This window comes from Muntiacus reevesi, chromosome 5 (genome assembly GCF_963930625.1).
Source record: "Muntiacus reevesi chromosome 5, mMunRee1.1, whole genome shotgun sequence".
Classification (NCBI taxonomy): domain Eukaryota; kingdom Metazoa; phylum Chordata; class Mammalia; order Artiodactyla; family Cervidae; genus Muntiacus; species Muntiacus reevesi.
Genome location: NC_089253.1, coordinates 32353665 through 32373340, shown reverse-complemented (window position 1 = coordinate 32373340; position 19676 = coordinate 32353665).

The window sequence follows — 19676 nt, the reverse complement described above, 5'->3', positions numbered from 1 at the left end:
CTCCTTGGTGGGCCATGAATCACTGGACAGCTCAACATCCAGCCCCCTGCCCAAAGCCAGCTTAAAATGCTCACCATGGACCCACTGGCCTGAATGTCTTGAGTGGGTTCAGAGAAAAGAATAGGTGGAGAAACACCGAGACACATCACAGGTAGACTTGCCCCCTCCTGGTGGGTGATGAGATTTTCCTGATCCAGATGTACTTCATGGGAGAAACTTAGTAGCCATGAAAAGGAGAGCATGGATTAAATATTTAACAGCTGGCAGTGGATCTGCCTTTTTATCAGCAGGAAAGAAGTCACAGGACATTGATCCATCCAGCCAGTAACTGGGATGTACTGGGCACTCACCACCTGCTGGATCCCCCAGGGGAGGTGGGGATTTGTGGGGGGTAAACTGAGCCCAGGTGTTACCCTCAGGAAGCGTGACTGCACAGGACGGGCAGGTGTGCACGGCGTGATTCATGGCAGCACGAGCATCCTGGAGGAGCTACCACACCTCGGCTGACTCTCCCAGGCTGCCTGAAACAAGCGTATTAAGTCACCCAAAGTAGGGCTCAGTTCAGAAACCATTAATTCATGTCCTCCTATTTATCGGCATCAGACAGGGCACTAGGGGAAGCGAGATGGACAGGATGCAATGGACAGAAAGCTCTGGATTCTACCGAGCAGGCCCTCAGGAGGTGTTGGCAGCATCAGCCTCCCTCTCCTTCTGCTCAGCTAACCCAGTTGTTCACCAGCTGCCTCTGCCTCAACCCAGGTGCTCAGGTGTGCCAAACCCGGTCCTCTGTCCCAGCCCCCTTCCCACCTCCCACCCCTCTCCTGCCTCCAACCCAGGGAGGGTGGCCGTGACTCTGCCGTGAGCTCCAGCTCAGTGCTATGATTTTTCCAGTAGTCATGAACACCGATGTGAGAGTTGGACCATAAAGAAGGCTGTGCACCAAAGAGTTGATGCTTTTGAACTGTGGTGTTGGAGAAGACTCTTGAGAGTCCCTTGGACTGCAAGGAGATCCAACCAGTCCATCCTAAAGGAAATCAGTCCTGAATATCCACTGGAAGAACTGATGTTGAAGCTGAAGCTCCAGTACTTTGGCTACCTGATTTGAAGAGTTGACTTGTTGGAAAAGACTCTGATGCTGGGAAAGATTGAAGGCAGGAGGAGAAGGGGGTGACAGAGGATGAGATGGTTGGATGGCATCACCGACTCGATGGACATGAGTTTGAGCAAGCTCCAGGTGTTGGTGATGGACAGGGAGGCCTGGTGTGCTGCAGTCCACAGGGTCACAGAGAGTCAGACATGACTTAGTGACTAAACAACAATAACAACAACAGAAAGGACACAAGAGACAGCCTCTTCTTCTCTTCAACCTGCTCTCTGAGCTGCTGAGGACGTGCAGGAGGTATCACCCCTGAGAACTGTGTCTTCACTTTCAAGATGCTAATGGCTCCGCTTCCTGGTCGGTGCCCACAGGATTAGACACCTGACCCAGAGATGTCAGCCCAGCCAGAGAAACATCTATCACACCAGTCCGAACTTCAGAATGGCTTTGACTTCATTTCCAAACATTTCACCAGAAGTTTGATGAGATATTTTCCCCCAGTTTAGAGGTGGACAGGAACTTTTGACACAGTCAACAGCAGGACAGGAGTAAAGAAATCTAAGTTGCAAGCTGGGATTTCCCTGACACACAGCAGGGCTCGGATATGTGGTCACCACGTGCCAAGTGTCTCTGAGTTTGGTGAGACACTTTCTGAGAGGGAACACCCTCGACTTCCCTCAGTGCCCCCCGGGGAGAAAATCTATCACCTGCTGAAAGAATAAATCAGCGGAAGTATCTGTAACACCCCTCCACTCTCCCCAGGGACTGAAAGAAAAGAAAGCCTTACGAGGGGCAACCAAAGAAGAGGTTTATCTGCTGCTGTTATGAAGCCAATTAGATGTATTTTGAGGAAAGGGTGTATGTATATTAGATTTTAATTAAGTAGTGTTAATTATAATCTATGAGATGTGCTTACTGCTTATCAGATAATTATGAGAAAGCCAATTTGGCTGCTGGCTTGTGACTAATTAAGTGGAATTAGTAGTGATAATTATAGATTTAATGTTGGTTTGCCTTTATTGGAGAAGGGGCAAATCCGCTCAGGATGGGGTGGATCAGGGTAGAAGGGCAGAATCCACAATCCACCCTGAGAGCAGCCAGAGCCATGAAAGCGAGCAGGAAGTAGAGGACATGGCCTCTGACCTGGCCTCCCTGCCTCTCCCCGAATTCACCATTGGGTCTGACTCCGCACCTCCCCTGCTCATCCCTCCAAGTCCCACCCCTTTTTCCTTCATACAGAAGCCGGGGTCTGTGCTAGTGAGGAAGAAGTTGACTGCGTGAGAGGACGCAGTGGTCTGGCCCAGGATCCCCTAGCCTGAATCTGCGAGAACAAATGTGTCCACGTTCTCGGAGACCACACCCTGGCATGAACCTGTGATGCCACGTGTGGGATAAGTCCACCGTCACCCCAGCGCCCCAGTCCAGGAGCCCCACCTGCAAGGCTTAAGGGGATCACTGCAGACTGTAAGCAGATTGATTTCTTCCAGGCCACCTTCCTCCCAGAAGTGATAGAAGACAAACGACAGACCTATAATTGGGCATGGGATCAACCACCTTCAAAGGCCATCGAGGCTAACCCAAGCCAGAGACAAACTAAACAAATAATTCCTGCCCGGCGTTTCCATTTGATACACTATTCTGACATTTCAATTACATGTTTCCTCATTTAACATTCGCTTCTGCCTCGGCCCTGATGTCACACTCTGAGTTCCTCGAGAGCGGAAGCTGCATCCATTTTTCATTTAGCTCTGCTCCCTGCTATCTAATAATCCCCACCCCTCCTCAGGGCTGCAGCACCTGCGGGTTAAGCCAAGTGAAAAAGCCCCTCCTGCTACCCTGATCCCAGGCCCTCACAGCCTGCCACTGTTATCTTGGGCAAACCACTTCATCTGCCTAAGCCTCAGGGCTATATTGTTGCTTTTTTATTTTCTTCAATCTGTAAAATAAAGATAAAAAACAGTGCTCAGTTTAAGGTATGATTAAATAAGTAAGGATTAAATACTATAACTTATTTAGCACTCAGGGCAGCTCTTGGCCCACTCAATCTCCCCGAGGTGGGGGGAGGCTAGGACCACCTGGCTCTGAACTGCGTGGGGGTGGGTGAAACAGGTGCCCATGGGTGCCCCCACCCCAGACCCACTGGGCCAGAAGCTGGAACCCTGGCCCAGGTGTCCCACTGCCCACGAGTACAGCCCAGGCGACTCCCAAGCACAGTGACCCTGCAGGGCCACGGAAGCAAACGCGGTCCTCCCTGGGCCCCAGCGCTGGTCTGCTCACTGCCCCAAACATGGGAACGTTCTGCGTGGGCACCCCCATGTCAGCCCGAGTCTGGACCAGAGCCGGTGAAAGAAGCCAGTAACCCACATGCGTTAACAACCTGGAAACGCCCATTGTCTCCTGTTATCTTTTTCTGAGGATAGCCTCTTTACCATCCCCTGGATTAAACTCCGCATCACCCATGCAGCTCCTGACGATCACGCCTCCTCTATACACTGTCCACACTGTTCCCTCCTCTGAAATCACTGCTGTGCTGACCCTCCCCACCCCCGCCTCCCCCGCGTTACGATGCACCTGCTCCAGCGTTGTCCATCCTGACTCCCAAGTTGATTGCAAACTGCTCACAGAGGAGACACATACTTGGCTTTGAGCTTGAGGGTGCCTCCTATAGGGTGCTACTGACAGCAGGTATGATACAGATGAGATGACTGAATGACTCTCATCTAAATGAACCGTCCAGCCCGAGGGCATGAACGGGATGTCTTTCCATCCTGGCTTACTGGGATTATCAAGAATGCAAGGGCTGGTGCGCATCCTGGGGGTGGGCAGGGGGCAAGCCCTACCAGGCCTGTGCAGACATGGTGGCAGGAGGACTGAGGTTATTACTGAGCTAGCATAGCCCACTGACACTGAACAACTTCGCAGAGATCAGGGGTATGTGGTTGTGAAAGGACAGCACAAGCTTGGGGCCAGGATTTCATCAAGAAGCTAATTTAAGAGCCACTCACCAGACTACTTCTATATGCAGAAACGCATAAGACCGCCTCTGTCCCCGCAGGGCTCACACTAATCAAGCATGACATTAGAGCATAAGGAGTCCTTAGAGGAATCCAATCATTTCATTCTGTAACAGAGACCAGCGAGGCCCAGAGAGGGCAAGTTACTGGCCCATGGTCACACAGCATTCTAGGCAGATCCAGCACTAGAGCCCCAGGCTGTTCTATGGAACCACACACTGCCCTCCCCCACCCCAGAATCACAGAAACCAACAGGCGCAGGGGCCACAAGTTCAGTTAGCAAGAAGGAAAGCGGTCAGGCCATCAAGGACCATCTTTGTGGCAGACTGCCCTCAGTCCCTGAGGGTCTCAGAGTTTTAAATAAACCCATCATTTATTTAAAACTTCCGTTCAAGTGTGAACCATGAGCTAGGATGACAAGGGCTGCGGGAGAGGGACACTGGAACTAAGACTTGAGAGGAAGGTGAAATCCCAACAGCCTGAGATTAGGGAAAGGGATAAGGGGGGAAGTGGTGGATGAAATCATATACGGGATGGCGTTCGTAGCCTTTCAGCAAACACAGCAAATGTAAGGTACTAGGTATCCTGGGGTGGAGGAGAGGGCAGCGAGCACAAAGGAAGGAGGACAGTAGGGCCTTAACTCCGAGGCTGGCAGGTAGACTGGCCGAGCCAGGATTCCTAGAAAAGGATGAGGGAGGAGGCTGAGGTTAGGACGTGAAAGGCCTGGTGCACATGCAAAGGAGTCTATCCAAGAGGAACTCTGGAGGTACCCTCTGTGCCGATGTCTCTGAACTAGAGACTCTGCAGCTCAGAGGGGCTAGAGCAGAGGAGAGCAGGTGACCTGGTTGCCTAGTTCCCCAGGGAGTGGGGAAGTGATGGCTGAGTAAGCGCAGTAACTGGGAACTGCAGGGCAGCGTGAGGCTGACTGTCGGGCTCCAGAAACTGATGGAATCTAAAGAAAGGGTAGGGAGAGGGTGAGGGTTAGGAGGGTGGGGAGAGGAGAGGGTTAGGGTTAGAAGGGGAGGGAGAGAGGAGAGGAGTCGCAGGCACTAGGGATGGTGGCCATGGTGTCAGGAGCAGGGATGGCACTTTGAACCCAGGGCCCGGGCTAAAGGGGCAGATAGCAACCAACAAGCTGGTCAAAGCAACCAGCTCCCTTGTTAGGATTTCCAGGAATCCTAACACTCCTGAGACCAACCACAGGGAAACAAACCCAGAGGACAGCGTGGCACAGACCAAGTTACACAACAGAAATATCAACAATGTCTGCAGGAAGCCCCCCATGTCCAGAGTCTGCCGTGATCTTGAGTGGCTCAGACCTCGGGGGTGGGGGGAGGCAGCAACCCCTGGGATGGAGGACGGAGGGGAGATGGAGTGAGAGGGGAGGGGGACAGAGGTATACACCGTCTCCTATGACCTCTGTCCCAGGCTGCCCACAAGTAAAAGGTGCCTGTCTCATTACCACTGAAGACAGCTGCTAGTGCTTTAAGATACAGTAAAGATGGCAACAGAAATGACTGGGGGAAAGAAAACAACATTATGAAACCCAGATTATGTGAGAGGAAAAAAAAAAAACCTGTTATCTACTTAACTCTATATTTAAGGATGAATGCAAGACAGTTGAAGACTGAAATGGGAATAAACTAAAAATATAATGGAAGAAAATCTGGGGGGATATCTTTCTGACCTAGAGATGGAAAACTAATGCTTAAAGGAAAGCCTAATATGGTCCACAAAGGTTTATGCATTTAACATCAAAATTAGGAATTTACTTCAGAGGACATGATGGATAGAATTAACAGACAACAGAGCAGGAAAAAATATCAAAGCATCTGAAACTGAAAGTCACTCAATCATGTCCAGCTCTTTGCGACCCCACAGACTATACAGTCCATGGAATTCTCCAGCCCGAAATACTGGAGGGGGTACCCTTTCCCTATTTCAGGGGATCTTCCCAACCCCGGGATCAAACCCACGTCTCCCTCATTGCAGGCAGGTTCTTTAGCAGTTGAGCCACAAGGGAAGCCCAAGAATACTGGAATGGGTAACCTATCCCATCTCTGGCAGATCTTCCTGACCCAGGAATCAAACCAGGGTCTTCTGCATTGCAGGCAAATTCTTTACCAGCTGAGCTATCATGATAAGACTAGTATTTAGACTATAAAAGGAATGCATACAAGGAAGAGGCAAAAACCCTAACAAAAATGTGGGCAAAGTGGGGAATTTAAAGGATATAGGTGATGAGTTTGCAAGCATATGAATATTTGCATTTATTTGCAATCGGAAAATTTTCTGAGTAAAACAAAAATGATGCATTTATATTGGGTTGGCCAAAAAGTTCACTCGTGTTTTTCCATAAGACGTTCCATAAGAAAAGCCCAAACTAATATTTGGCCTACACAGTACTTGTTCTGCTGTCAAAATTTAGGAAGTTGGGTAAACCAAGTATTGAAGGCAGTGATGGGAAGGATGCCCCATGTCACTGCCTGTCATGAAGGGCAGTGAGATTTGGTGATGGACAGCCTGCAACCAGCCATTCTACTAAGAATACAAACCAATAGAATTCTCACATGCAGTCTCTAAGAAAACATGTTTAAAGACACTCATCTCAGCCCTTACACTGGAGGTAATCTAGTATCCACACAGGAAGACTGGAAAAGAATAATTTGACAGATGTGCTCCACTGAGTGATGAGTAGAAATTAGATCATCACGTAGAAATATTGAAGCAGTGAAGAAAAAAATAGAGAAACAGTATAGACTATGTAACACAACATCATTTATGTTAAGCAAACTATATATACAGTAAGAACATAAAAGGATGCACAAGAAATCCATTGAATGTTTCTTTGTAGGGGCAGGCTCAGAGGAGCAGTAGAAAATGGAGGTGACAGGAAATAATTACATAAATAAAACAAGAAAGGGGACTTAACACATGGTCCAGTGGTGGTGATGTCCCATGAATGAGAGACCAAATCGCCTACACCCAAAATTCTAAATTAAAAGAGAGAGAAAACAACCAGCAATTTAAAAGTGAGCTGACAACTCAGAGAACCAACATGAAGAGGAAGCCTGGCAAACATACGCCCAGAAGTGATGACCAAATGCATGATCAGGAGGTGAATGTGCTGCCAAAGAATGAAGCTAAGGACAGAAGGCAAGAGGGGCTGAGGTCACAGAAGAGGTGGTGAGAACCACAGAAAGAGAAAGTCAGGAATTTTCCCAACCCATCTGAGAAGGCTACCATCTCCCTCATACAAAACCAGTTAGAGAAAACACTAATTTTAGATTAACTGTACTAAATAATATGATGTAAAACAATAACAAAATAAAACCTAGCAGCATGTTTGAAACTGCACCAAATCTCAGTAGGGTTCATGCCAGGCATTTTAATTTCAACTACAGAATATCTATCAACAATACGTCATTACTTTAAATATAGAGGAGAAACCAGGTAATAATACTGCTAGATGCCAATGAGCTTTTTATAAAATTAACAATAAATCATAAAGAAAAAATGAAAACTTTAGACAAAATAGGAAAAGGGAAATATTTTAAAGCTCACAAAGTTTTATAGCAAAACCAGTAGCAAGTTCATGCCAAATTTTGAAACATAGAAGGTAATTCTATACAATTATGAACAAGAAAACACTATCCATTTAGAGATTTTACATAAACACTGGGGGAAGATATGTTATCTAAAAACAATATAATCATTTTCCTAGAAAAGCAAACAGCTTTTTAAAAAATTTTCAAAGCTAACAGTTGAGAAAGTGACTAGAAATAAAAGAAATATATAAAAAAATCAATAGCTTTCAGCAATAAGTAGTTATAAAGTACATTTATAAGGCAAACTCACTTGAAACACCAAAAATTATAGCATGTCTAGGGATTAATTTAATAATAAACATACATGAACTATATGAATAAGACTAAAAATTACAAGACAGGCCTTCCCAGGTTGCCCTAGTGGTAAAGAACCTACTTCCCAAAGCAGGAGAAGAGACACTGGTTCCATCCCTGGGTTGGGAAGATCCCCTGGAGGAGGGCATGGCAACCCTTTCCAGTATTCTTGCCTGAAGAATCCCTGTGGACAGAGGAGCCTGGCAAGCGACAGTCCATAGGGTCGGAAAGAGTTGAACACAACTAAAGTGACTGAGCACAAAAATTACAAGAGGCTGTTAAAAACAGCCCTGAGTGACAGGGCCATTGCCATATTATCTATTGCCCTGATCAAAGTCTGCCCTCTAGGCACTGATGATCTGGATTCCCCTTCTTCTCATTACTGAACTTGGCTGGTCAGTGGTTAGCATCAACTTTCCTCTGTACTGGGTCAGCCCTCCCACCCTAAAAACACACTGTAAGATCCCCCATGTTTTTAAAAGCTAACACGGATTTAGAAAACAAGCATATGGTTACCAAGGGGAAAGGTGGGGGTGGGGGATAAATTAGGAGTTTGGGATTAACAAACATGCACTGCTACATATACAACAAACAGACAACAAGGACTTACTGTACAGAACAGGGAACTCTGCTCAATATTCCGTAACAGCCTAAATGGGAAAAAAAATCTGGAAAAGAGTAGATACATGTCTATGTACAACTTCGAGGTATACCTGAAACCAATACAGCATTGTAAATCTACTCTAGTCCAATATAAGACAAAATAAAAATTTTCTAAAAATCGTAAAAAGCAAAATAAGACCTCTATAACTATACCAGACCTTGCCACAAAACATCTCCCAAGAGTTGTCTTTAGTTAATATAGTCAATCCTCATTATTCACGGATTCTACGTGTGCAAATCCGACTATTTGCTAAAACTTATCAGCAACCCCAAAATCAGTGCTCATGGAACATTTGCTGAGCAGCATGAATTTGATTCGCCCTGACACACATGCCCTCATTTCAGTAAATCATAGTCTAAACTACTGTCCTTTCCTTAAGTCTATTTAGTGCCACATTTCCCCATGTTTGTGCTTCTTGTTGGTGATTTTACTGTTTAAAACAGCCCCAAGTATAGTACCGAAGTGCATAGAGGTGTCCCTAACCAGGAAGAAAGCTGAGATGTGCCTTATAGAGAATAGATGTGTGAGGCAAGCTCTACTCAGGTGTGAATTACAGTGTGTTGGGCCAGGAGCTTAATGGTAATGAAGCAACAGTGTGTGTTAAATGAGATGTCTTTAAATGGAAATGCACACGACTTTGTGTATCATGAAAGGCTATACCAAGCAGCTCACAGACACAAAACCCTTCTTCCCCTGGGAGCAATGGTTCATAATCACTATTACGGTGTTCGAAGTGATTCTGCAGAATGAAACCACTGCAATAACAAACACTGACTATACTTTAATTTCTTCAAACCCCATTCTTTCAACAACAGTTAAGCTTCCAAACTCACCGTTCCATTTTAATTACTCTGCTTAAGGTCACCAATTACTAGTTCCTAAGGTCCAAAGCCTCTGCCCTCTGGCTTCAAATGTGGCCAGTGACAACATTCCTACAACAACCACCTCTTCTTGAAACACTTCTCTATCTGGCTCAGAACTTTCTGTTCCTGTCTCAACCCCTGGTCCCTCACACTGACAGCGCCTGCATGTGTATCACAGGCAGAATTCTCCCCAGAACTGAGAAGGGACAACTCCAACCTCCTTCCTGACATTCAAAGTAAGCAGAGTCCACGAGGACTGGGCTGGATCCATGTGCTCCGCCCCTCTCCAACCATCTCATTCAGTCATTTTCTCAAACCTGAGCTGTTTGCAGCCACTTCATTCTTGGTTCTCCATCCACACAACTAGTGCATCAGAAAGCTCCCCAGCCCTACTCTCAGGACAGATGCAAACCCGTCAGCATCCCTCAGCACCACTGTTACTACGTGATTCGGGCCCCTTCATCTTAAATCCTGATCACAGCGGCAATTTCCTAAATAGGCTCCTATCTTTGCCCTCCCAACACACAATCTATTCTTGTCACAGAAATGAGAATGGGCTGCTAAGTTGTGAATCAAATTAACCCCCTCTACACAAATCCCTCTAAAGGCTTTGCATGCTAGAATAATATCCCAACCTCTCACATTGGCCTGGAAGACCCTACACCAGCAAATCTCCGTCTCCATCTCTGATCACTGGGAAAACACGTCCTGCTGCACCACGTTCCTCACTGGCCTTTTCTAATCACTGGAAGCTGACGAGGTGGTTCCCAGCTTAGGGCCTCTGGCTGGCTGGCCTGTCTGGAACGTTCTCAGACTTTCCCTCCGCTGCCCCCCTGTGATCAGGCCCCAGAGAGGATCCCCTGAGTCTACAGTCCAGGGCAGGCCCCCCCTTAGTTCTACTTTGTAAACTTTCGCAGTATCCACGCTATTGGCAGTGGGCTCTGCCTCCTTCTTCCATTCACTGCTCACCACCAGTTTTCACTACCTCATCCTCCAGAGTGTAAGTTTCTGCAAGAGCAGGAACCCTGGCCACTGTGTCTATCACAGAGCCGATGACAGTTCTGGACACACAGATGACTTCAAATATTTACTGAATGGATGTGTGATCTTATCGGGAAGTCTCAGTATTGTAGAGACGCTGAATGTGTGTGTATGCATTTAAAGTAATCGCATTCAAACTCCCAGTGAGGTTGGTGCTTGACTAATCAATAAGAAATTAGTTTGGAGGAACATTTATTAAACTAACCAAGCCCTGGTAATTGTAAGTTGTGTGGTTCAGTCACAGGGACAAATAGATCAATGGTGTCAAAGTGACAGACGAGAAACAAACTCGTACGTGAGGGAACTCGGAAGAGGGCAGAATGACACATCATATTAGTGTGGATTAAGTACCTCCCATCCCATACGTCGGTAGCTTAAAATCAGCCATGGATGAAGTCTTTATACCCTGGAATCAGCAAATGCTACAAATCAGGGATTATTTTAAGACTTTCTCAGACCAGTTTTACATTTATAGCAAAATTGAAAGGATACAGAAATGCCCCCCTTATACCCACACACATACAGCCTCCCCCACTTATCAACACCCCCCCCAATAGAGGTGCATTTGTTACAAATGAACCTACATGAACACATCATAATCACCTGAAGCCCATGGTTTACATCAGGGTCCATCCCTGTTGTAGATTCTGTAGGTTGGACTAATGTGCAATGACACGCATCCATCATTCTGTCATAAGGGGTATTTACACTGCCCTGAAGGCCGTCTGCTCCCCGATTCATCCCCCTGCCCACCCTCTGGCAACCAGTGACGCTTTCGTTTTCTTTCCATAGCTTTGCCTTTTCCAGAATGTCACAGAGTTGGAACCACAAAGTATTTGGCTTCTTTCACTCAGTAATAGGCATCTATGTTTTTTCCATGTCTTTTCACAGCTCAATAGCTCATCTATTCTTAGTGCTGAATACCATTCCATTGTCTGAATGGACCAGTTTGTTTATTCATTCACCTACTGAGGGACATCTTGGTTGCCTCCAGGTTTTGGAGACTTTAAATAAGGGCTTGTTTTTTCTCCTGCAGAAAGCTGGTTGTTACCGGCACACCAGCGTGCCAGGGGCCCATGCCAAAAAAAGTTCCCAGCATGAGTGGAAGTAAAATGAGCCGAGGCTGTGACTCCCAGCAGGCAGGCACTGCTCCGATCTCCATTCAGGCCCATGTGTGAGTGATGAGAAAACTCCAAAAGGACCTTTGCCATGAGTCTGTTTATATCCCAATAAACCTGAATATTTTATACTCCTAAAATTTCATCTCTGCATCTCACATTCTATAATAGATTTAGAAAGCAATTGGGGAAATGCAGCTGGAGGATAGGATGGTGGCAGATCATGAAGTGAAACAAGGCTCCAGAGGCAGACGTGGATGCCAGGAGATGAGAAAAGGGAGGATGGAGGTGTGTCCCCCACACTAGAACCCAGGTCAGCCCTCATCACTTCCCTGCAGAAAAGACTCCAGAAAAGACTCCAGTGGCCTCCCATCTAATTGTTTCCCATTTCAGCCAGAAGAAAACCAGCATCTGCACAGTCTTGCTTCTTTCCCATCACGGAGGCCACCTTCCTCTACTCCAGACAAGCGCCCACGGGCAGCAGCCAGGCTGCTCCAAGATCTCTTCACAGCTTCTCACCTCATCCCCTGTAGATCTTTACTAAAATACTCTCTTGATTCCTCCTACATGCCCATCAACTTCTCCCAGCTCTCACCCCCACGCTACACCACATCATATGGCAGGCTCTATTTATTCTGTATTGTCTCTTCTCATTAGAATGTAAGCGCCACAAAGGCAAGAATGTGTCCAGGGTGTTGCTGAATCCTAATGCGTGGAACATCACCTGACTCGGAGCAAGTAGGTGTTCAGTAAATGTCCACGGGATAAATGCACAAGCGGAGGTCAACAGAGTGTTGAGCAGAGGATGCTGAAAGTACCGGGTGGGTGGTGATGGATGCTGTTCAGGGTGGTGACACAGGGTGGCGGACAGAAGGAGAAGGTGTACAGGGTGGCCTGGATGCTAGGCTGGGCCACTAGCCACGTGTGTGGAGTTCGCTGGTCATGCCCCATCCTAGTCTGGTGACCACCTCACCCTCGGCATCTCTCAGCCTCCTCCCACTCAATTTTGGAAGGCATCACTACACAGGAGGGGAGAAAAGGACCTTGTCTGATGGAAATCACCACCGTGGGCTAGGAAGAGACCTACTATCTGGTGACAGCCTCAGTTCCTGCTCATAAACCAGATTCCGCTATTACGTGTATGATTCCCTGCCCAGGAACTCCTGCTTTCTGTTCCCTTAAGGACACATGGACAGGTACCCACATGCTAGCCTAGGAGTCCAGAAAACCACCCAGAGACAGAACTCGACCCAGCACCGCGTGCTTTGAAATGTTCCTTCTAGAGACAGGGCCTCTGTCTGGTTACAGACAAATGGGTGATATTGTTAAAAAAAAAAAAAGGGGGGGGGGAAGAACTGAGGGTTTGCAGTTCAATCAGCAGAACAGAGATGCCAGAAAGAAAATGGAACCAGAAAAGTACAAGGGTCAGGGACTGAGATGAGGAAAATACAGAGCAGCAGCAGGACGGCTTCTCGCTCATCGCACCACCCACCCCGGGATCCCACAGGGAGCTTTACACGTTGATTAAAACCTGTAACAGCCTAGGGCAGGACAGGAGCTCGGGTAACCGCATGGGAAACAATGCGCTAGAATCACACGCAGCTTGGAATTGTATATTTAATTCTGTTTCTCAGGGGGCCACGTCATGCCTGATACACGGGTTTCTACATCAGGTAGATCTCACGAGGCATGTCCTGCCCTCAGAGGAAACCCAGCCCTGCCACATTCAGGCAGTGGGCTCGAGGGAGGAAGTGGGGGCCGCCAGCAGCTGCGGGGCTGGGGTCAGCCTGGGCCCCATCCCGAGCCACTGGGACCCTCCATCCCAGTGCGAGAGGCTCTGCAACACAAACGTGTTCAAGCTGAAGGCTGCTTTGCACGGTTGCCTGCCTCTTTTCTTCCTTTTAGAACTTGGTCCCCAAGGAGACAAACTCTTTCCAAATCAGCTTTTTGCCCTTTCTCATCGTGGATAACAGGATATAAAAGCAAGAAGGGACCTCCCTTATATGTGGAATCAAAAAAGAAATGATACAAATGAACTTATTCAGAAAACAGAAAGAGACTCACAGAGAACAAATTTATGGTTGTCTTACGGTACACACTGCTGTATTTAAAATGGATAACCAACAAGGTCCTACTGTACAGCACATAGAACGCTGCTCAATACTCTATAATAACATTATCGTTACCAGGGGAGAGGGATGGGGGAAGGAATAGTTAGGGAGTTGGGGATGGACATGTACAAACTGCTATATTTAAGATGGATAACTAACAAGGACCTACTGTATAGCACAGGGGACTTCTGCTCAATGTTATAAGGCAGCCTGGATGGGAGGGGAGCTTTCGGGAGAATGGATACCTGTTTATATACGGCTGAGTCCCTTCAACATTCACCTGAAACTATCACAACATTGTTTATTAATCAGCTAAACCTCAATAGAAAATAAAAAGTTAAAAAAAAAAAAAAAAAACGAGCAACAACCAGAACACCTTGAAGATAAGGCTAAAATGTTGGTATAAAGCTTCTCTGAAGACTTTTTTTTAAGGGCAAACTAAGGCATTTGAATAGAGATAAAGACACACCCCTGGGGTTGGAGGATTAAGTTGGAGACAATGATGCCAAATCATCATAGGGGAGAATAAGAAGTAGCCTTGACATACATTGACATGAATCAGCCATGGATTTACATGTATTCCCCATCCCGATCCCCCCTCCCACCTCCCTCACCACCTTATTCCTCTGGGTCAATGTATGGCAAAACCACTACAATATTGTAAAGTAATTAGCCTCCAACTAATAAAAATAAATGGGAAAAAAAAAAGAAGTAGCCTTGATGTCAACATCAGAGAGAGCTAAGACATAAGCAGGCAGTTAACATGGGAAAAACCTACAGTCAGTGCCCACTAAAAATTTAATATTAAGGGGTGTAAGGGCCTCGTGGTTGATAGTGACATGAGGGGACATGTCCTAAGGGTGAGACTCCAGGACTCAAGATCCTCTGCTCAACACAGATTCCTGGGGGTGGGGGCATCACCTCTCGGAAGCCAGTGAAGCCAGGAGAGGACAGCACGCTTGGACGTGACCCAGGAAGCCATCAGACTTGCCCTGGGGTGGGCAGAGGGCTCAACTGAGACCGGCTCCCTTGGGCAGGACCATCTTGTGCCTAGGATGCCCAGGTGGGGGGTCCAGGGAAGAGGGAACCCACTTTCCTAGGACTCTCGGAAGCACCACCTGGGACCCGTCATCACAAGTGTGACCCTGAGCAGCTTGAAGCTTTGTCACCAGAGGCCACATCCCACCTGGCAGGAGCTGCACCTGTACCTTCCTGGGAGGAAGCGGACCTGAGCCTCCCTGGGCTTTAGTGGGGTGGGGGGAGCACACCGGGAGGAGTTTCCAGGACCCCTCACCCCAAACAGGCCCCCACCTCGCTCCCATAAATCCCACTAGGCTCTCCTGCTGCCATTATAAGTAACACACAGCTATGGGAATGACTGGCAAGTGAGGATAAGTAAAACCAAGTGCAGAGCAGTGCACACTTGCTCAGTTGTGTCAGACTCTTAGCAAGCCTGTGGATTGTAGCCCACCAGACTCCTCTGTCCATGGGAATTCTCCAGGCAAGAATATTGGAGTGGGTTGCCATGCCCTCTTCCAAGGGATCTTCCCAACCCAGGGATCAAACCCAGGTTTTGCAGGCAGATTCTTTACCATCTGAGCCACCAGGGAAACTCAAGAATACTTGAGTGGGTAGTCTATCTCTTCACCAGGGGTCTTCCTGACCCAGGCATCAAACCGGGGTCTCCCACATTGCAGGAGGATTCTTTACCAGCTGAGCTATCAGGGAAGCCCAAGTAAAACCAAACACTACAATAAAACCATTCTGAATTCCCCCATCCAGTCATTCAGGTGTGCATCCCTTACCTGTATGCACACGTAGCACATTTTTCTACAAAAACGAGTTTAACTGCACATGGCGTTTTAGAACCTACGAACATATTTCGAAATCAAAATGCTTCTAGAACATCTTAATGACCGTGATTTCATTGCACAAATGTAGTGTCACACGTTTAACTAAGTTCCCACTGCTACATATCTTTGTCCCCCTTCTCTTCTAAAATATTTCTTTGGTGGACATCCTTGCAGGGTTAATTATCCTTAATTACCCTATAAGATCATTATAATTATCCTACAAGACGAGATGGTTGGATGGCATCACCGACTCGATGGACATGAGTTTGAGCAAGCTCTGGAAGATGGTGAAGGACAGGGAGCCTGGCATGCTGCAGTCCATGGGGTGGCAAAGAATCGGACACGACTGAGTGACTCAACAACAAATCCTGTAAGAAAGTCATCGCTGTTGACTCTCTGTGGGAAAGGGTAGACACCATATTTTTAAAGGTTTTGATTCCTTTAAAATTTTGATTCCTTGTGGCCAAAACGCTTTTCAGAAAGGTGCTATCTGCCACCAGCAGGATAAAAGCATCCTTTTGCCACTGTTCTTGTCACCAGGAGGCCCTTGGTCAGGAGGGGTTGCACGGCACGCAGCCACCTCAGGCAGATTAGCAGGAAGGGAAGGAGAGGAGGCTCCTTTAAGGCAGCCCGGGAGCCTTTCCCCAAAGAGAAGACACAGACGAGGGCCTCTTGCTGCCTCACAAGGAAGCGGCTATCTGCCTGGAACAGCCAGGACCTGGAGCTCAAATCCATTAATCCTCTTTATTAAACTCGGGTCACCTCCGAGTCTTGAGAAATTAACCAGCACCTCCCCATCGCAAGTGCACCCATGGCCTGTCATCTCCCCAGATCAGGCTGTGAGGTCAGAGGGCCTCTGGGCTCCGGCCCCCGCCTTTGTCCATTTAAAAGAACACCGGCTGCACTTGCGCAGAGTGCAGACCTGGGGCCAGGGCCACACCTCTGCATGCGGGGTGGAGGGGGTGGGGGGAAATCAGCCTCTTCCTTCCAAAGGTCTGAGTGGCCCTGGAGCTCAGGAGGGCCCAGTCCAGAGCTGGGGGGACTCGGGGCTCTTCCGAGCAACCCGATCATCCCCCAGGGTCAGCCACAGAAAAACCGAAAAGGACACAGACTGCCAGACCAGCCAGGGAAACGCAAACAGGCCAAAAGCATCAGAGGCAGGACCAGAGCCACACCAAGAACACGCAACACGGCACAGGCCCCTTTGCGGCAGCCTGCCTTGTAGATCTGGGTCCTGGGACCTGAGACAACGTCACTCAGGCCTCCCCACCCACCTACACATATGACGAAGCCCTAACAGTCACTCCGGGACAAGGGGGAACAGATCTCAGACACCAGGCAGAGAGAGGACAAGACTCGAGCACCCTTAATATGAAGGGTCAGGAAAGTAACCAGTGAGGGTCCCACGAAGAAATGCAGAGGTGAGACGTTAGAAATTAACCCTCTAAGAAAAAGGTGGCAGTTTTAAAAGCAAGGAGCTATGGAGAAAGAAATGGCAACCCACTCCAGTATTCTTGCCTGGAAAAGTCCATGGACAGAGGAGCCTGGCGGGCTGCAGTCCATGGGGTTACATAACTGAGCACGTGTGCACAAGGATGGAGGGAGATGGGTTGGTAGCAATGAAGTGGTAAAACTAAAAAAATAAGTAAGTAAATAAAAGCAAGGAGCTAGAATCCCTGTGGTGGGGAGTTGGGGTGGATCTGGATCTTGACAGACTCTGGGGTGGGTGTGTGTCCAATTTCATGAGAGCTCCACATTCAGAGGGTACAAAGTTCTCTTCTATGACATCTCCATCAGCACCCCAGATAGTAGAGCAGCACAACTTCTATTTGTTTCCATGTTTTTCCGCCCATCAACGTGTAACACAGCCCTGATCCAAACACACGTGTGTGTCCACTGTAATGACCGTCCCCTCCCTCCCCTCTGAGGGCAAGGACAGAAGCAGGAACTCTTTGACCCCAGTGGAAGTTCATTGTCTTGACCCTTCCCGGGCCCCACAGGAAGTGTGTTCTTAGATTCTTCAGGACTCAGGCCCAAAGTTCATCCCTGACCTGGAGGCAGACCCACTGATGGACTGGGGAGAGAAGAGATACCTCAGAGCCTTGAATACAGCCACTCGCCTGCTGCCTGGAGTAGAAGAGACATTTCCAATAACTGAAAAATCATCCAGATCGGAAACAGGTGATCAACAATACCAGCAGAAATGTTTAAACCTAAGGATCAATTCAACAAGTAACATCAAAGGAGAAATAGCAGAATCCAAAGCTCCCTCTCAAGTGGGCAGCAGAAACAGGCTCTGTGAGCACCAACCAGTGGCCACACCTGCCTCGCCACCGAGTCCCGGGCGGCCAGACTGTGCCCTACTCTGGTATGAATCAGGTGGGTAGCACTGAGCCCAGGGAAGTCCTGCCAGCTTTCTTCCCAGCTACAATGCTGCTCGAACACAGGTGTTTTGAGGATTTCATCCCTCCAGTGTCATTACACTGACAGGATGCTTTCTCTGGGCGCATGCTGCATGGGTCCTGGGGGCCCCACCCTGGGCTGGGGGAGCCTCCCTCCTCCCACCACCTCCCCCCCACCCCAGGCTCACATCAGGGGAGGGGACAAAGCCAGGCACCTGCCCGCCGGCCACCAGGAGGACAGAAATCATGCCGCTCAAGTCCTCCTCCTGCTTCCAGCCAATTTCTACTCCCTTTAATTCAATTCTGCTTCTCCTGACCCCAGCAGGCTGGAGTTCCAGAGTTACTTTCAACAGATAGCACCAATTACCGAGGTGTGAAACTAGAAACCTTCCGGTTTGGAGAACAAACCCGGAGACAGAGACGGGACTTAACTGAACTGAGAAGGAAGGTGGAGAGAAGAGAGGGGTAGGGGCAGGTGACTGGCAGGCAAGGAGGAGGCTGCAGACACCGGCCACCCAGAGGGGCCCCCGGAACCACGACGGGCCAGGGAGGTGAGTGGACAGAGGCACCTGCAGCTGGGACAGTCCTCTCGGGCCTGGGAGAGGGCCAGCCCAACCCCATCGGATGCTGCCCTGGGCAGACAGCCCCGAACCCCCGTGCTCCCCACAGGTCACAGGGGCCATGAGGTCTGTGGAGAGACCCTGGCGTGAGGTAGGGGAGTGGGGCCACAGGCAGAAGGGCCCAGACACCCCCACCTAGCTGCACAGGGGGCCAGAGGTCGTGGTAGCAGGCACACCTGGGGCTGGGGCTTCACCCTCCCCACAGGTTCCCTGGGGGGCTCCCCCCTCACCTTGTGCCACGTGGCCTGGACATCCAAACACACACCCAGTCCTAGTAACACTGTCAAAATTAAGTCTGGGGTTGGTTTATGCTTCTGTGGTCGAAATTAATTGGTTCCATGACCTTTTTATATTGGCATCCTATCCCCTATAAAACTTAAATGGAGTAGGTACCCAGCAAAGACTTAAACTAATGTTTTAAAGAAGATTTCTGCCCTTCATAAAGCCAGTCTTGTTATCTAAGAAAAAGATGACATTCCTCTGGGAACAGTAATCAACGAGACTGTCCTTCCCCACCTGCCCCTGAGACCAGGGACAGCAGGGGAGACTAGCTCTCTGTTCCAATCCCAGAACCACCCCCCCAGGGACTGAAGAGGGTGCTTACTTCAAGTGGAGCAGAAGCAGAGTCTCCGGTCCAGACAGAGCCGCTGGGAAGCCCTGGAACACAGCCCAGCGGGCACTCGAACACCTCGGAGGAGCACTGGGGCCTTGAGAAGCCCCCACCCTCCCTCGCTGCACTGGCCCAGGGTCTCCGCCTCCCCACGCAGCCCCCCACCACCCTTCCGCGTGGGCTGGACTAAGGGTCTCGTGCACAATTCAGGGAGGAGCCTCCACAGGTGTCTGTGAGTCCATAAACACCGCCTCAACACACAGGAATCAGGAAAAGAGAAACACAGACGCCTCCTCTCCCCTCGCCAGGGGCAATCATAGTATCACCCTGTTCAGGGAAGATACCCTAAGAATCTCAACCAGGCCCTCCGACTTTCTGG